Source organism: Marmota monax, unplaced genomic scaffold (assembly GCF_021218885.2).
Source record: "Marmota monax isolate L192 unplaced genomic scaffold, Marmota_monax_Labrador192_F-V1.1 WCK01_AAM20220418_F8-fsc00159, whole genome shotgun sequence".
Classification (NCBI taxonomy): domain Eukaryota; kingdom Metazoa; phylum Chordata; class Mammalia; order Rodentia; family Sciuridae; genus Marmota; species Marmota monax.
Genome location: NW_026694999.1, coordinates 1,488,293 through 1,507,467, shown reverse-complemented (window position 1 = coordinate 1,507,467; position 19,175 = coordinate 1,488,293). Strand labels below are relative to the sequence as shown.

The following is a 19,175-nucleotide window of genomic DNA, read 5'->3' as shown; positions in this document are numbered from 1 at the left end:
ATGAGGCGAGGGGTCAGGTTTCAGGGGGTTGGGTCTAGCTTCCTGATGTCTGCTGTCAGCAGGTTGACTGACATCTAGGAAGGCCACATCCAAAGGCAAAGCAAGAGAAGGGGACACACAAAGGGAGCTTCCATGGAACATTCTATCCCAAACAAGGAAAAGGGGTAGGATTACAAAAGAATACGTGAGTGTAGCTCAACCCCAGGGGTATCCCTATTCAGAAGACTGGCCTTGCTATCCAAGCAGGGCAATGTCCAAGTCGCCATGAAACGTAGTGATTGATCAGAGCCTCCTGATTCAGGACTGGAAGTTATGGTCATTCACAGTGGCTTCCACTCAGTTTTCTACCCCATATATCAGTCCTATATGGAACTACCCATATAGACACACCCATATGTCTCTCAGTCCTACGTGTATTCAGTCCAAGTTGACAATCCTGATAACTATTACACACTCGTTCTTGGATTTGAGAATTTACCTTCATCTTGTCCAATTATATTATGCTAGGAGAGCTACCAGGTGCTACATGATATATGGGTATAGATTCTCCTCGAGATAGAAGTCCAGAGATACGATGTTTTGTCTGTTTCTATACAACTAACCTTTGTAGCTACATTGAGAAATTTCTTCATACTCTCAGAGAAGAGGTTAAAAAGTTATATTTTACACCCTCCCCCTCAGGTCTTCCTTTTAAATTGTTTTTTATTATTGTATTAGAATTATACTTAATAGTGGGATTTGTCATTACACATTTGTACACGTTCACAAACGGGTCTTACATTTTTTTAATCACCTGGAAGTTGGGAAGTATAGATCTGTTACCTGTATTTTCTTTTTCCCTTACAGTGCAGTCTCTTTCCTCCCTATTTTTCTTGCTGTTCTCCCCGTAAGCCTGGCTCAAGAGTGGGGTATGGTCTCTGCTACCCCTCACCCTCCATGAAAACCAGTATTTGGTATTTAGGAAATCACTGCTAATTGATTCTGTTCATGGAGTACCTAGTGTTTGAGACCTTACATTTGGAGTTGGCAGGAATTTGATGGACCATTCTAGGGATCAGTAGAAGAGTTGGGTTCAGAGTCTACAGTGTAGACCAAGGATATGCAAACTGTACCCAGGAACCTCTCAGGTTCCTGAGATCATTTCCATAACATCAAATTTTCCACACCAAAAAAAAAATTTTTCTCTCATTTTTTCACAATGTGTTCCAGGGGCTCATGATGTGTGACATCACAAGATTGAATGCAAAGCAGATATTGGAATCTAAGTCATGTTCTATTAAAATGTTCATTAGGGGGATTTCAAACATGCTAAATATGTTTGCTCTTCTCACTTTTTTTTTAATTTTGGCAAAGATAACAATTTTAATAGAAAATATGTTATCCTATTTTTTATGCGTAACAAGGTTGTGTTTTAAAATAAGTTGATAAATGAAAATTTTAACTCTCAATTTTAATTTCTAACACTATAAATTTCAATAAACAAAGCCTACATAAATACAGGCTCTTTGATTCCTCAATAAATTTAAGGATATAAAAGTCTATATATATGACTAAAACCATGAGAACTGCCACTGTAGACCATTAGGGCAAAGATTACCTAAAAAGGATAAAGTAGGAAAAAAAAACAGAATTAAAAATTAAACTTACAGTCAAATACAGTATTGATGTAAGAAAACCAGCCAGAAATAAGATAATATTAGAGCAACCAAGAATAGCTGGTATAAAAATCAAACTACAATTGGCCTGAAAATGGTACAATCTAGATTCAGGAAACTTGTTGTGGTTTATTAGCCAGAGTTCTCCAAATAAATAGACCAGTAGGAGATATATGGATAGATAGGAGGGCTGACAGGTAGACAGATGAAAAGACTTGATTTAGAGAATCGACTCACAGTTATAGAGGCTAGGTCCCATGATAGACTTGTCTGCAAGCTGGAGAACTGGGGAGTCCAGTAACATAATTCAGTCCAAGTCCCAGAGCCTCAGAAACAGGGGAGCTAATTAGTATAAGTCCCAGTCTGAATCCAAAGGCCTGAGAAACCAGAGTGGGGGAGGGGGCACTGGTACATGTTGAGAAGTCCAAAGGCTATAGAACCTGAAATTCTTGTGTTCAAAGGCAGGAAAAGGGGGTTTCAGCTCCAAGGGGAGAGAAAACTCACTTTCATCTTCCATGTTTTTCTAGCCAAGCCCCTAGCTGATTGGATGGTGCTTACTGACATTGAGAACAGATCTTCCTCATTCAGTTGACAGATGCACACATCAATCTTCTCTGGAAACATTCTCTCATATAAACCCTGAAATAATGCTTCACCAGTTATCTAGATATCCCTTAATCCAGCCAAGTGGACACCTGAAATTAACCATCATCCCTGGGTAACTATGGTCTCACTGCAGGGGGGTAAAGAGCTATCACTTTCTGACAAACAATTACCATAATTACAAATATAGCAGGTTTATAACCCAAGAAAGCTTCTAGTCTTGTGGTAAAATACTAAATTTTTTTCTAGGTAAGGATTACAGTTATGAATTAAAGTGAAAGCTGTTATTTCACTTGTGTGATTTTTTTTCCACCAAAATTAAAACACTTGAGTGCAGAGAGAAGGTTATTAAGGTGTTTGCAGGATAGAGAGAAGAATAGTAGAACTGAACATATTATAAGTGAGCAATGATAATGATGAGACATTATATTTAGGCTGAATTAAAAGAGAGGTGAAGGACATGTTGGGTTCAAAAGTATTTATTTTAATCCTAACATGAAAACAAAACAAACAAAACCACAGTGAATTAGACATCTTAAAGAAGACAAGAATGTTTGGAGTCCAGATACTTGAAAGAGTAAGCTAGAAAACTGGAGCATCTGATTGGACAATGGGATGCTTAGAACTGCAGAGATTTTAGAGGTTGTACAGAAATTCGTTTTGGCAAGGCAGTCTTCCCTAGGTTTTTGTCGGTTCCTCTTTTGTCAGGATCATTCTGAACAATGACATATTACAAAGCTAGAAACTATGTCCTCTCCCCTAGAGATAATTGCTCATCTTTTATGGATCACTAAATCTAAGGACAGTTTTCTTATCTTCCTCAGAGACAGTTGTTTATATTCCAGAGTAAAGGCTTTCCATCTTTCTCCAAGAGAAGATTTGTTTACATTCTAGAATAAAAATTCAAGTCGTTTTCCTATCCTCTGCCCCATCCCCAGCGGTTTTAATGCAAGTTCCCAGTTCCTTTCTTATGATACTCTCCCCTTCAGGTATATCTGACTCTTGCCAAATCTTCCCATGGGGATATGGAGCATGAAGAACAGATGTTCTGTGAGTAAACAAAAGATGCATTCTCAGATCCAGAGGTTTCAGGTTTCTGTTTACTTGTGTGTACACATTTACGCAGAGAACTATATACTCAAATGTATGTCTGTATGAATGTGGCAAGGTAGCTTTTCACCTTGTAGGTAGGGTAACACCTTATACTCTTCACAGTTCCAGTTTTAACACAGATGACCCAAAGAGTCATGGAATGAAGCTGAGTGTGGTAGAGAAAAATATAGGAGATAAAGATGCTGAACTAGTAGGCCTGACTGCAGGTCATTCATAGCAGGTGGACATCATTGATTACAGAAGCAGATTTAGAAAGGAAGACCGTGTGCCAGGAGCTAAAGACTTCAATGACATAGGAAGCAGGAAAATTGACAAATGAAAGCCAGATTGCCATATTAATTAAGGGCAAAACTTCAAAAAAGGTGTGATTTTTGTTCACCTCACTTTCTCCTCTGAGAGAATATGTGCTCCAGAAGTTTAGGGATACCAATATACTCATCTTTGTATATTGGTACTAAGACTAAGACTCTCAGAATGAGAATGTGGAGAGGCAAGGAAAGGAGAAGAGTTAGGAAAGGAAGACCCTCAGAGATGTAGCTAATATGGGTTATCCCTGTGGGGTCCACATGAGTGCAACAGGGGGTCAGTAGAAAAGTTTCAACTTTTCTAATATGAAATAAATTATATGAAATTTGGCTGGTATTTAATGATACAAAATTAGAATTGTGTTTCTGTTTGTATAAAAACCAGAGATGAAATCCAATTGTTCTGCACTACCCTTATTCTTAGATGTCTTTGTATCTCATTAAAACATTTAGAAAATAATGAAATTTCGACATGACAGTAATTTTCTTTATGAAGACATCCCTGATTCCCCGAATCCCCCTCCAATTCATGCTGATTCTATTAAAATGCTTACCATATTGTGTTAGAGTTGTTTTTCAGTGTTTCCATTAGATTGTGACATCTTAAGCCTAGGAAATTAGTCTTCCTGAGTTTATTATCTCAGAAACAAGCACAGACCTATACCACAGTCACTAGTCAAAAGGTTTTTGAAGAAAAGAAAGAATGAATGAACATGACATCATGAAGTCACACTAATTAAAGCCAGCCCACTTTGTTTTACATCTTCAAAATAAACAAGTAGTTATTCTATTTAGTTTTTGCCCCTATATATTTATTATAATTTATTATAATTTTACAAATCTAGGTCCTCCAGTTCTTTTGTTTCAGAATTTCTACCAATTATTAATGGGAGAACCTGAATATATCCCTGAATGAGTTCCAGAGATGGTTTCAGGAAAATCGATTCAAGATATACATTTTATTCTATTCCTTTTGGCTTAACACAAAAAGATGACTGAAAGATGATTCAAAAGGTGACTAACGAACAGTCACCCCTGACAACAGCTGGAATTTTTGTATGGCCACAATGTCAATCCATTAACCAATCATGTCCAAGCATATCTCAGAAAACCAATCATGTCCACGCATATCTCAGAAAAGCATATCTATTTGCTACCTCTTAAAGCACCTACATAATATCCTCCCGATTTTGCCCCAGCAAGAATAGACATTTCTGTTGTTCATTGCATAGAAGCAGTGTTTCCATATTGTATGACTTTGACACACCCATGAAAGAAAAAAAAAAGCCAACAAATTCTAAATATTACTATTTGTTCCAAATATCTTGAAGCTAAACAACCTTACCAATCTTTTTTTTTCTTTCAAATGGAAGGTAAGACTAAACTTTGCCACACAGAGAGTTCTCCAATGTTGGCGGGAATGTCAAATGGGAGTAGCTTTAATCTTCAATACCACAGAAAGCCAAAGATATATCAGTCTTAAAATTGCACAGAGTCATAAAATTATGAAGGATGCAGGATTGTGTTCGAACCAAAGAAAACTGCATACTCACTAGCGTAGCCACCAAGTTGTTGGTGAGGATATTAGATAAGGAGAAGAGCAGATTCTTTTGTTTTTGCTTTTCCACCCAACAATATACTATACTCCATACAACCCGCCTACAACTCTGAAGGCTTGGCAGGAAGAAATGGCTTTACCCAAAGGTGCCAAGACACGCAGGCCTACATTATGGTCTAGCACAATCTCATTCTAAATACTGAATGTAGTCATCTTAACTATTACTTGTGTTTTACTGTACTCCTTTTCTCATAATTTGGTTTCAACTTGCTGCAGTGGTGTTTGCTGTTATAGTCACCACAATGTTACAACAAAATATGCCACTGAAATTGCTCTCCTTGGTAGCATCTAAGACTAAGGCTAATCATGTGTCATGGCCAGCCTGATATTAATCTGCCTCTTCATGCAAAAATAGTGATGCTGAAGCAAAGGCTGATTCTATTAACATGTTTACAACCTTTGTATGAATTGTTGCTTAGAGGTCTAGTCTGAAATGTGCATATTGCTCTAGCCTTTGTGGTATGTAGATTGCAAAGCAACCAGGGTCCACCAGTTAGTTATTAATTAGTCATATCTTAGGTTTTATTCTTCCTTCAGTTCTCCTTCTAGGAATGCAAAAAATACTCAAATTATTTAAAATTCCATAATTGCAGCCATTACTCATTATTGATACTGGACACTATGAGGCCAAGGCCATGGACTTGAACTTTCCTTATTTAGAATGTTTCTCAAGAAGTCCTTTACACAGTGGCCTATTTCTTAAAGTCTATTTATTTCCAAATCCAAGGATAAATAAAACTACAACATGCCACTTGATAGATGAGAATAATGATCATTTGAAAGACCAGTTAATTATCCAAACTTATGGCTATGTAACCATAAGATAAAACTTCACTTTTTTTTTACTTCTACTCCAATATCAATAGGTTGTTCATACAACTAAGAGAAGACTCTTTTGAAATACATTGCTGAGCAGTGGGTTTATACTTTTGCTTTATAGCAAAAAGCTATTAGGAAGAGTCACATGACTAGATCAGTAGACCAGCAAATGTTGTAAACAGGTGGTGGGGCATAAAAAAACAGGATGGAATAATGGCTGGTGAGAGGGTGATTTGCCTCATCTTAAGGGTCAGTGACTACACAGCTCTGGTTGATTGATGCCATTGGAATAAGGGCCCACAATTGCCCATAGCTCTTATTTGTGTAGAGAAGCAGGAATCATGAAGTTCTATGGTAAAATAATCTGATTTTTACATGTTAGCTCATTTTAAAACAAATCACATAAGCCTGTAAGCTAAGCAGCATATATTATGTTGGCCAAAAATAGCCTGAGCAATTTTCAGTCTCTCCTTAACACTTTGCTGACTCTGCTAGTTGTTATTTGTCTTCAGAGATGTGCTTGTATCTTCCAAATATGCATGTTGTGCACCAGTGTTTGTTTTCTCTGTGACCCATTTGTCTATCTGAAGAAAGGAGCATGCCAACAAGTTCAGTGCTAAAAGATTGTGGGTAAGGGGTAGACTTCCCTAGATACCAGGTAGAGAGTCTAACCACAGAATATGGAAGAAGGAAGTAATTATATGGAGTAGGCATTAGTGAGGAAGGAGTATCAACATTAGGAACTCTAGTGTACTCTTGAAGCAATACCCCAAACCTGCAAAATTTGATTTCTCTGATGTTTTGCCTTCTGATGGTAATGAAAGGCATATTTGGATGCAGTTTGAAGTTTGCTTCCATCCTATATTATAGTTACCTTGTTCTACCTGTTCATGAGAAAGTTTGATGTACCCTTCAGCATTAGGTAGAGGTGGTGAAATAGGAAGGGATAGAAAGGTCAAATGAACTCTGGATGTTCCATATTCAACCTTCTTGAAGCTGCTTCCAGAAAATAAGCAGCATCCTATTAGGGGCAGGATGTCTGTGCATTCCAGGCAATGATCACAGCTGAGTGGCAAGCAATTGGAGGTGAACTGACAGGTAAGCACTAGCTAGCAGTGACAGTACTACTTCTGCTTTGCATATATAGCAAGACATTTTCTGGAGGAAAATAGGCTAATACATGTGTTTCATTGATTTGGCTCCAAATAACAAGGTAGAATCACAGTGGTGATATTGCCATATCATTTCAGGGTCACAAAAACAACAAGTTTTCATTGATTGGTGGTGATCTGAATGAAACTTCATGAACAAGCAAACAGGATTAAATGAAGGCGCTAGAAATCAAGCCTGTCCTGACAGAATTTGCATTTCCTTCACATTCACCAAACAGAAGAAAATCAACTACTACATCAACTCTACAAAGGAGGCAAGAGTGTCATCTAGTGGCAACTCAAAATTGTTGCTCACTTAAAATTTATTTGCTAGGATTGTCCTGCTAAAATCATCTATACATTATTTCAGAGCATATCAGAATCTTTATTTTATAAACTCCATGCCTTAACCAAGCAAAGAGTCACAATTTTTTATCATTGTTTCATGCTTTTCTCCTTAGAGAGTAATCATCATATTCTCTTCCCTGTTCCCTGTCACTTTCTCCCCACAAAATATCTTAGCTAGGAACCACTTTAAGTTGGACAATAAATATTTGAAATAGCAGTGGTGAATAAATACACCAAAATCCTCTTAATAATTTTTATAGTTATTAGATGATTCTAGTTTACAATCATGGCAATATGCTATTTTAAGTTAAGCTTTAAATGCTTTTTCAGTCCATTTATATCCTGAGATTATCTTTTACCTCCAGTGAACCTGGGTTGATTAGAAGTAAACACATTCAATTAAATTTAGAGTCTGCAAATTTGCCACCTCAGTGAGTGTGCTATGTCCTAAGCTAGCTCCTCAAATACCACCTTAAGCTGTTGGAAAAACAATGGAATACTAGGCAATTATAGTGTACTGTTCTGGCTGGCTGCATCTAGCCTGCCCATTGTCTGTGAGCAATTCTCTACCTTGTACTTTATTGTAATTATTATTTATTAAAATTATTTGATTTGATGTATTATAATTATACATAATATTGGGATTCATTGTGACATATTCATACATGCACAAAACATAATTTGATCAATTTCATTCTCAGTCTTAGGTAACTGATGAATATGTAAATTCTGTCTTGTATGGTAAAGATTTAATTGACTTCTTCTCCTCTCCCCAAAAGACAGTTTTGCCTCCACTTAAAATTGATCTTAATATTCCCTCAAATATCATATGATATTTGGTCTGCTTAGAACATTTGCCTGATTCCTTCGTATAAGCATAAAAGACTTAGAACTCAGGAAATGGTATATAGGTTGAACAAGAAATCAAAATTTATCCATAGTTTTCAAATGAAATATAGAGAAAAGTACCTTTGCATAACAAAAATAATTACACTAAAATGCTCTAGCAATTAAAGAGTTAGACATATAAATCAATCCCTAGGGATCTTGTCTCATGATCATTCTCTAAGCTTCAACTTAAAAATAAAATACTATTCAATTCAAAGTCTTTAAAAGCTAAATATAACCATCTTCTTAAGTATTAATTGGTCAATGAAAAGTTAAAAGTTTTAACATTCATTTAAGAAAAATTTATGAGTGATCAATATTAGATATTTACCGAATGACTTGCTTTTTAACTTATTTACTTAGATCACACTTTCCTTTTCAGGAAAAAAAAACACTGAATTTTAACTTTAACTTCTTCAGAAAATAATTTGGATCAGTTACTTATTTCTCTTTCATACTGTAAGATAAACAAACAAACAAACAAACAAACAAAAACAACCATGATGAATAAAAAGAGTTAGGAACTAGAACTAGCTGGTGTGGACAAACAACATGAAAAAAAAAGACTTTTATGTAACTTATTCTTAATGTAAACTATTTCACTCCTTTAAAAAACTCAGGGTCATAAAATCCATCTATTTATCATTTTGTCATTGAGAGAAACATAGTTAGCTGTATTACTTCCATTATTTTTGTGACAATATATACTGAAATGATTTTCTTTTATTTTTATATTTCCTTTTTTTTTGGCAAGATTTCTATGAGTTGGGAACACAGTACACAGAGGAAACCCTCTGAGGTTAAGTTTTATAACTGCTCCCAAGAAGCATAGCCAAAGGGAATTTGGCCACGCCCCAAACAAGATTTTATGAAGGGGAGGTTTTTACTTATAATTGTTACTTAAAATTGTTTATGATCAAAAATTTTTTAAATCAAGTGAGCCATTAACTGCCCTTCAACCTGGTATTAACAAAAGATTTAAACTTTGGAAATAAAAATGGGTGCCAACAGTCAATTTGAAGCAAAACAAAACAAAAAGCCTTATTTTAGGGACTCAGAGTCTTCTGAAATGTTTTCAAGAGATTGCTCCACATGAGACTCCCATTCATAGCAACATCTTGCCTTGTTTTCATAGCAAAGTGGCCTAAGGCATATTTTCTAGAACCAGAAATCTGAACTTTGCTAAGATCACACTTTCCTTTGCTTAGATCACACCTGGGCTCAACCTCCTGCACTATGTCAGTGTATTATATATACTTTATGAGATTTTAATAAATTTTATTGAAGTACCTAGTTACACACACACACACACACACACACACAGGGGTGGGGGGGAGAAAGGGAAAGAAAGAATGCCCATATTGGAGAGTTTAGATCTAAGAAGTTATATATCTCAGATAAAATTTGCCTGTACCTTATATTCTCAAATAATCAAATACATACATATATATATTTGGGATATGATAAACTTTAATATGATGAACACAGTCCAATTAAAAGCCTAAGCTCAGGCAGCTGAACAAATAAACAAGAATTAATTTTCTCATTGCTTCTATTAACTTTCAAAATTCAACATAAATATATGTTCAAATAGGATTTTCCATGTTTTTGCAAAGAAGCGTATTCCCATAACTTTCCTTTAATTTGATTGTATGGCTTTGGGATATTTGAATATTAATTGTGAAAACTTACTTGTTTTCCAAAGTCAAAAAAATTATGAAGATAAAATTTATGCAAAGTGTCGTTTTGTCACAAACATGATGGTAGTAGATTCTGAGCATAGCAGCTAATGCTATCTGTCCTTTATGCTTCCCACAGCTGCAGAAAAGTGGCAAATTTTTAAGGCCATGACAGGCAGATAGATTTGCAGATAGATGGATAGTAGATGGATCCATAACTGGTTTTAGAAACAACAAATTTATAATGCATTCTTTGTTTGTATTTTAATTCAAATGTAATTTGCTCTTATTTTTGTAAAAAAAAAAGTTATTTGGGGGGGCACAACCACACTCATTCATTTATGTGTTGTCTATGACAGATTTCACACTAGATACAGTTTTTGTCACAACAGAGTTGAGTGGTTGTGATAGAAATGGTATGATTTGCAAAACCTAGAATATTTAATATCTGCCTCTTCAGAGAGAAAGTTTTCTGGCTTGTGAACTCAGCAGAACTTACCAGTAAAACATTAGCAATAATGAAAATGTTCTTTATTTTTTATTTAATACAGTAATGGCTTAGCCACAGATGACTACTTAGTACTTGAAATAACTACTGTGATTGAGGAACTGAATTTTTTTATTCTATTTTTTTTTCTGCCTCTGCCTCCCCAACTCCTACACTGGGGATTGAACCCAGGGACATTCTAATGCCAAGCTACATTCCCAGCTCTTTTAAAAATCTTTTCATTTTGAGACAGGGCCTCCCTAGGTTACCAAAGCTGGCCTCAAACTTTCTATCCTCCTGCCTGGGCCTTCAAGGCTTCTGGGATTTCAGGCGTGTACTGCCATACCCAGCGCTATTTCATTTTAATTAGTGTGTTTTTCTAGTAGCTACTTCACTAAATAGCTTAGGTCTATATAGTTAAAACACACACACACACACACACAAAAAAAAAAAAAAAAAAAAAACATAATTATCTCCTGATTTGTAGAATTTGCTAAGTTTCAAGGTGTAAATAAACTCACTATCACCAGTTTCAAGTACAAATGTTACATCACTGAACAAGGGAACAGTAGAGTAGAGGAAGGGGAACAGAGGGAGGGAGAAGGCAAGGGAAAGAGAGTACTAGGGACTGAAATGGAACAAAATACATTTCAAAGCATGTCAAAACAAGCCCCATTGTTATGTATAACTAAAATACACTAATAAAAACATTTAAAAAAAAAACAAAAAGAATTGTTAAGTTTTGAGTATTTTTCATTTTTATCTGATTTAATCATACATCTATATAATATATATAATATAATAACTATTTTTTAAATTTTTTATTTGTTCATTTTAGTTATACATGACAATAGGATATATTTTGACATATTATACATATATGAAGTATAACTTCCCAGTATGATGTGGAGTCATACTGGTCATGTATTCATATGTGAACATAGGAAAGTTATGTTTGATTCATTCTACTGTCTTTCCTTCCCATTTCCCCTCCCTTCATTCCCCTATCTAATCCAATGAACTTCTATTCTTCCATCCTGGCCTCCTATCCTTATTGTATGTTAGTATCCACATATCAGAGAGAACATTAGCCTTTGGTTTTGGGGGATTGGATTATTTCACTTAGCATGATAGTCTCCAGTTTCATCTATTTACTGGCAAATGTCATAATTTCATTCTTCTTTATGGCTGAGTATATATACACATTTTCTTTAATGATGGCTATGTTTAACAATGGGTTTCAAATATCCTGAAAAGTTGTCTTTATTAAACCAGTACAATCAGTTTCAAAAGACCATTAAGTGAAAACACCATGCTCTTTATTACTATAAATAAAGTAAATTGAACATGGAAAAAAAAAGAGGTGATAAGGAACTAAAGTGAGTCAAAGAAAAAGTACAAAGAATGTATTTGCTTGACACTCAGTTTGGGAAAATAGATATTTTGTCAACATGTAGGCATTGTTAGTAGTGCAAAAAGAAATGTCACAGAATGGGCCAATACAGTCGGGATTTATAAATTAGGGTCACTGTATCCTTGACAAATTTTCAGAAGGTGAACCCTCTCAATTCATGTGGAAATTTTATGTGAACATAAACAAACATTTTCCTAGGCCTAAATCAACATTTCATGTGGCTTGGGGCATCATGATTTTTAAAATTTGAATACAAAACTTTTTAGTTTCACTCAGAAATATCATAAGCATGTTTGTGGATTAAACTTGATGAGTTAGGGCTAAAACTACAAATCTGTTGAATTCTAATCTGCAGAAGGCAAAAGTGGCTAAGAGTTAGCACATGCAGAGAAATGATGCTTCAGCAAGAACAAGGATCTGTGCTTGAACCAAACAATTTTATATGTTGGAATACAGTGCTGAGGGAATCATACAGAGGTCATATAGAATTCAACATGAAAGGTCAAAGAGATTAAAGTATGGAAAAAAGTGATGAAGACATGACAATAGATTCAACAACTCTAGGTCCATTTTAAATTTTAGAAATGGAAAATAGAATAAATATTCAAATAAGTAATGACTGAGAATTTTCACAACTGAAGATGTGGAGAGGTTTACAATGGATATATCTAACAACAATTAACACCTGAATATGTAACAAACTACAAATCAATAAGGAAAATTTGAAGAAAAATAAAGGAAATGAACAATCAATTTATAAACATAAAAAGATGTTCCATTTCAACAAATTCAGAAAATAAAAATTTAAAACATGTGGAGATGTTCATTGATTAGATTGGAAAAACTGATAATATGGTACTAGTGAGAACATTGAAAAACATTCGTGCATTGCTAGTTGCAATATACATGAAGAGCTTTTTTGGTAATAGTGCTTATACTTAAAGATGCATATGTATAATTAACCAGAAATTTCATTTTATAATCTGAAAAACTCATAGACAAGATATATACAAGGAGGCTAACTAGCTATATCTTTTTAATTAGGAAAAGTCTATACAACTAAATATTCATCAATAGTTAAATATATATTTGTGATAGTGTTTTATATTTTTAATATGAGATATATATTAATTAAAATGAATAAACTATATCTACATATAACAACATGTATAAAATTTAAAAACTAATAAAAGGAAATATGCAAATTTTAAAATGTTATGTTTTAGTTTAGTTACATTTGGATAAAATAAGAGGGCAATCCAATGACAAGACAAAATAAGAACCAGTCCATTCTATAATTTTTTAAATGAAAAAAAAAAAAACAGATATTGCAGAAGACTCAAATCTGCTAAATACAGATCTTTTCTGCAGTACTGTGTGATTTTCTGCTTAAATATTTCATAAGTTAAAAAATAAAGAATTCAATCAATAGTGTTCCAGGGATAAAAATAGCAAATACTCTGAAATTATTGCTTAATTTAAGATTTTTTGCTACCTCAACAAAAAAACCAAAGAGTAATAAGTTTCAGTATATTTGATAATAACAGAAATGTTAGTTTTTATGTATTTAATGTATTTAATCTTAATAGTCAATATATGGATATTGTTTTTTGTCTATTAAAAATTCAATTTTAAAAAGTGTTTTGTATACAGTAAATTCTTATGTTTCTAATACACTATGTATTTAATATACATCAACTTGATGTTTTTGTCATATTTTACATTAAAAATAGTGAAAGGGGATTTCAGTTAGGTGAATCTAAAGTTCCCTTGGTTAAGTTTTTCTAAAACTTATATCTTAAGTTTTTCCTGGTTGGTTTGTTATTTAAAATAGCCACTAAAAAAGCATTTGTCACATTAAATTACATCAAACACACATTTTTAAGTCACTGCTTTTAAGAACAAGCCTAGCCTTGAAGATGAATTGACTAACACTATTTTGTTCCCCTATTCACTCTAATTTTCAATTTAATCATGAAGAACTCCTTGTATTTGAAATGTTAAGAATAAGGATTGTCCTTAAACTATTGGCCTGAATGACACTTTATTCCTCATGATATAAAAACTTCATATTAAATATTTGTTGCATAAAATATTACAGTGAAGAGACCTTTTCTTTAGTTAGCTCATTTTTCTTGAGCTAACTGTAGTTGCAATTGTCAAAATATTCTGTTTAATAATAATAAAATAAATTATGGTAAAGGAGTAAAAGTACCGACTGGAATTATGGTATCAATTCTGTTACTGACATAGATGGATACACATACACACACACACACACACACTCACACACACACACAGAACAAATTATATAGCTTTCTGGGCCTCAAGACCTTCTTCATTTTTACATTGTGAGTGCACAACCAGATGGTTTCTAATGTCTCACTTAGGTAACGCTCTTTATTTTAATTTTTTTTTTTTTAGTTGTTGATGGACCTGTAATCATTTATTTATGTGCGGTGCTGAGAATTGAACTCAGTGCCTCCGTCAAACATGTGAGGCAAACACTCTACCACTAAGCCACAACCGCAGCCCTGGTTATATGTTCTTAACTAGAGTTTTCTCTTTAGGCCATCATGGACTCTGTAACTAGAAAATATCAGTTGTAAATCAAAGTTGTAGTACATTTCCACAGAGCTGTTTTTTGTGATCTTCCTTCTTCACCATTCTTATTTGTCTTAATTCGGACTGTAACCATCTTTTTTTCCATGAACGTTAACTTTTCTTCTAGGTAGTTATGCTTTTCATCTCTCTGCATCTGATGTGCTTCTATGTCCAAGGTATCTCTCCTCAAGTAATAAAAGCCTGATTTTACTAACTGAAACGGCTCCCCTTGGATTAGAGTGTGAAGTCTTACCTAAATATGAAATTCTGTCTTCCCCAATTTACTTTTCTAGTTCAATCTTTTACCAGTTTCCATCCCCCTTCCAATCTTTAGATACTGAGCCTCACCTTCTCCAGAGAATTCAAGTCAGAATCAGTTAAATCAATTGTGTATTTCCCCACTTTGTGATTTCCACAAGGTTGTTGTTGCTGCATAGTATGTCGTTTTTTCCTTTTCTATCAAGTGAAATCCTATTTATTTATTATATCCCCGTTCAAATACCACTGTGATTGAACGTTTCCCTGAATATCTAAGGAGAAAAAATTGCTCCCTCCTTCCCTTTCTCACCTGCTCATCTTATAGTATTTTCATATTATCCTATTTTAGAATTTAATGTGCTGATACATTTATTTATTCATCCATAAAACAGTTACTGAAGACCTGCTATATATTAGACTCTGTTGAAATGCCGGGTACAGAATTATAAGTGCTGATCGTATCTTTTAACAAGTTTATTGTTTATGTGGAGACAACTTTTAATTTTAATGTACAAATGAGGATAAGCAATAGTCTCAGCAAGGAATACTCTGGAAAAAAGCAAAAGAAAAGTCCTCCACACACTGCAGAGGGAGGTAGAATCATGTCCAGGAAATTTCCTTAGTTAAGGTAGATTATTAATTTATAACTACTTAGAGCTTGGCATATAATTAAAACTTAATAAATGTTATTAAATACACTGTATTCCTAGTGTATGAATGCCTATTTTCTGTACTGTTGAATAAAGGTGGTTGGTAGTGAGGAGATTTCAGAGGTATATAGAATCCAACATCAATAACAGTATCAAATATTTCCATTTAACCATATTCCACAGGGGAAATGCCAGGTTTGCACGCTGTGAGAACAGATATTAACTACATACAACCTGAATAACAGAACAAATCTCATCCACAAAGGTTCCCCACAGAGCTCCTCCGGGGGTGGGGGTGGGGCTGTAGGACACACAATAAGAAGTGCAGGAGTGACAGTGTTCTGCACTGGCATTCCAGGTGATGATGGTTCAAGACAGTGCAACCCCGCCTCCGAAGGAGGCTCAACTTATTCCTCCAAGATTCCCAGAAGGAGAAAGGGTGATTTGTTCATTGTATAGTTGACTCATTTTCCTAGAAAGTACAGACACAGTATAGAATGTTAGGTGGTGAGATGGCTGATGGCTCAGAGTTTTCCCCCCACTTTCAACGTCACTGTAGACCCTCTGTGTGAAGCCTGGTCCCAAAGCCGCCGCGGAACCACGTTTTCTGCACAGCCGCCCGCCCCGTTGCCAGGTAACCGCCTCACCCTCAGCCAAGTCTCCAGGGATCACGAGCCGCTTCCACCTCCCCTCCCAGACAGTCCAATCAGCGAGCGGTGTGGGTGTCACGTGATCCCCGGGGCGGGACCTGGAGAGCGGCCCTCTCCAACCCGCTCCGCAGAGGGGTTTGCGGAGGCTGCGTCCCCGCCCCTCAGAACTCGCAGTCGGGCCGCCCTGCCCCCGGGAGCCCCGGGCCGGAGGCGAGGAGGGCGGGGCGGGACCACGCACGGGCGGTGCTCGCACTCCTGCCGCCTGCTTCAGCACCTTCCGCTGTCCACAGCTGCATCCACCTCCTCCTCCAGGTAAGGAGCCGGTGGGGCCAAGGGGTGTGAGACCTGGGCCAGCGCTGGGCTGAAACGGGTGATTCTTGAATTGCTGTGGCGTCGTGTAAGGACGCCGCTGAGGGCCCTGCGATCGATCGCAGGCTGGGCTTCTGTGCGTCCTACCAGGCTTTGCACACCTTGGAGCCTAATGGGCTAATCCCCTGAGTTTTAGAGTCACACACCTGATTGTTTCCAGGCTCAGTAGAAGCCAACATTTATGTGTGTGAACTATCACTGGAGTGTAAACTATGCCCATTTCGGGGACATTGTTTTATTTTTTAACGTTGTTCAGCATATGTATGTCTTAGAGTCTAGATTGTTATTCTCACTAGTGTGCCGGCCAAACACCTGTACAGATTACTTATCCCTTTGAAGACAGTTTTAATATTAGGGTTATACCAAGAAAGCTTTGATCAATAAGGGAATCTGTTCTAGAAAAAGACAGTATCTTAAGTATTAAGTAAATTATAAAAATACACTTTCTTGTTCCATTTCCCAAATACCCAGACTTTGCATGCATGCAGATATTAAAAGGAACAAAAAATTTGAGCCACCTTTTATACTGTGCTAATTGAAAACCATTGATTGTAATGAAATTTAGTGAAAAGTTTGATCATGTATTAGAAATGAATCAGATTTGTTTCTGACGAGAAATACTACATTCCTAGTTCTTTCAGAAATATCCTTCCAAGAAAACTATCAAAAAAAAGTAGGTTCATTATTTAATAGGTACAAAATAGAGGTAATTTAAAACTTAGCAACTTGAGATTATAATTGTTATTTTTAGCACTCTAATAGCATTTCTGTGTAGTAATGATCATAAAATAGATAAAAAATGAATTTTAGTATTTATACATTTGAACTCAACAGGGATTTAAACATTCTGTTTATTTTTAGATTCATGAATTGTCTTATTACACCCTGCATGAGGGAGCTGATACTGGACTAGTGCTTATTATAACCCACAGGGAAAACGCATTCTCTTACATCCTTTGAAATTTTGCCTCACTGACCTAAATGTGCAAGGACATGGGTGTAGTTGTACCTTATCCATTTGAAGGCAGAAGTCTGAAATAAGCCGAGAACTCCTGTTTTATGATCTAAAATTCAGTGTAGTAATTGCATGATTATGAAAAAAATCAGTTCAACAATATTAGGGAAAACATGATTTAGTAGATTAGAGATTAATTTAACAAATGGTAGCTTTATGTTATTTAATCAGGAGTTCCAGAGAAGTTTTCTAAACTGGAATAAAGCCATGACCTATTTCAAAGGGCATACATGGAAAGAAAAATCATATATTTCTTAAATGAGCTCCAAGAACTTACCTTATATAAAAAGATGGGTTGAACTGTATTATTTGTACTGATATGACTTTCTCCTATGTCGATATTAATAGAAATGTTTAAAGAATCAAGGGTTGCTCTGAAAAAAAAATTAAATATATATGCTTGAAAGATTTAAAATTCTTTATTCTTTTTGTTTTTATAATGAAGTACTGCTGCATTAAAATTTTTAAGTTATCCGCTAGTCACATAATGATGTCATGTATTAGAAAATCATACATTAATTTTGCTTAGAAAAGCAAGTTTTTAAATTCCTCTGCTCCTAGGGCTAGACTATTTTTGTTGTTGTTGTTTTCTATAGATTCTACCTTGTAACCCTTAGCCTGAGCAAAAAGGGGCCAATGGTAGTTTCTGTTATTGAAAAAAGATTAAGAACTGTTTGTTTTGCCCTGATGGATAGTAAAGTCCAACTTTAAGAATGATTAGGTTGTTGCTATTAATAAAATATATAGAAATTTTCCAGTTTTTATTTTCCTAAGCATAATGAAGACTAAAATGAAATTTCCAACAATTTTGAAGGATTCACATTTTCTTCCTGTACTCCAGAATTTATTTGAAACATATGTCAGATCAGTAACAGTTTTATCAGGTTACTGAATAACCAGTTTAACCAGCCTTTCATGGTAATGATATATATTATATGCAAGCATCACTGCTATGTCCTACAACTTTTGAGTTATTTTTAATATTTTGTGTATCTGTTCAATTTAACAGATCAAACTATTGAAGTCATATAACTTTTCAAGTGTGTCTTCAGGAACAAAGATTTCACTGATAGTATTTTAATTCTTAGAATTTAGGAGATTAGGAAGAATTGCTTATTAACTAAGGCTCCTTCTTTTGTAGTAGAAATGTATTGAAATAAGAATTGGCTGGCACTTTTCAACATGCAAGACGATCCTTTATTCTATGATAATAACATAGTGATTATTCTCTCACTGTTGGACAGACTATTCCTTGGAGATTTGTGAGCAAGAAATAAGGTATGGATAGCTGAAGAGAATTTTAGAAATTCCCAAAAGAATCTATTCTGTAGAGAAACAAAATCTAGAGAAAAACTTTTTGCTTATATGATTTTATTTAAGGACTTCTAACTTTGGTCATAAAAATTGGTAGAGAAATAGTATGATAAAATGACTAGCTTTGATCTATGCCATTATATTGAAAGAAAAATATATATATAAAGAAAAAAATCCCATAATTATTGATTAGAAAAAAGTTCACATGGTAAAATATGAGCTGTTACAATAGAAG

The 19,175-nt window shown here is 35.0% G+C and overlaps 1 protein-coding gene across 6 annotated transcripts in view; it reads left to right on the top strand.

Moving 5' to 3' along the window:
• The first annotated feature begins 16,404 nt into the window (after positions 1-16,404).
• The window catches only part of Wdr17 (WD repeat domain 17), a 96,641-nt gene continuing 93,870 nt past the window's right edge, over positions 16,405-19,175 (top strand). For 5 of the 6 annotated variants that reach the window (XM_058573670.1, XM_058573668.1, XM_058573666.1 and 2 more), the window contains exon 1: positions 16,409-16,554. The gene's annotated coding sequence lies outside the window, so the exon portion shown is untranslated. Of the gene's footprint in view, positions 16,555-19,175 lie in introns of all 6 variants that reach the window. The other variant, XM_058573667.1, reaches the window with a different exon arrangement.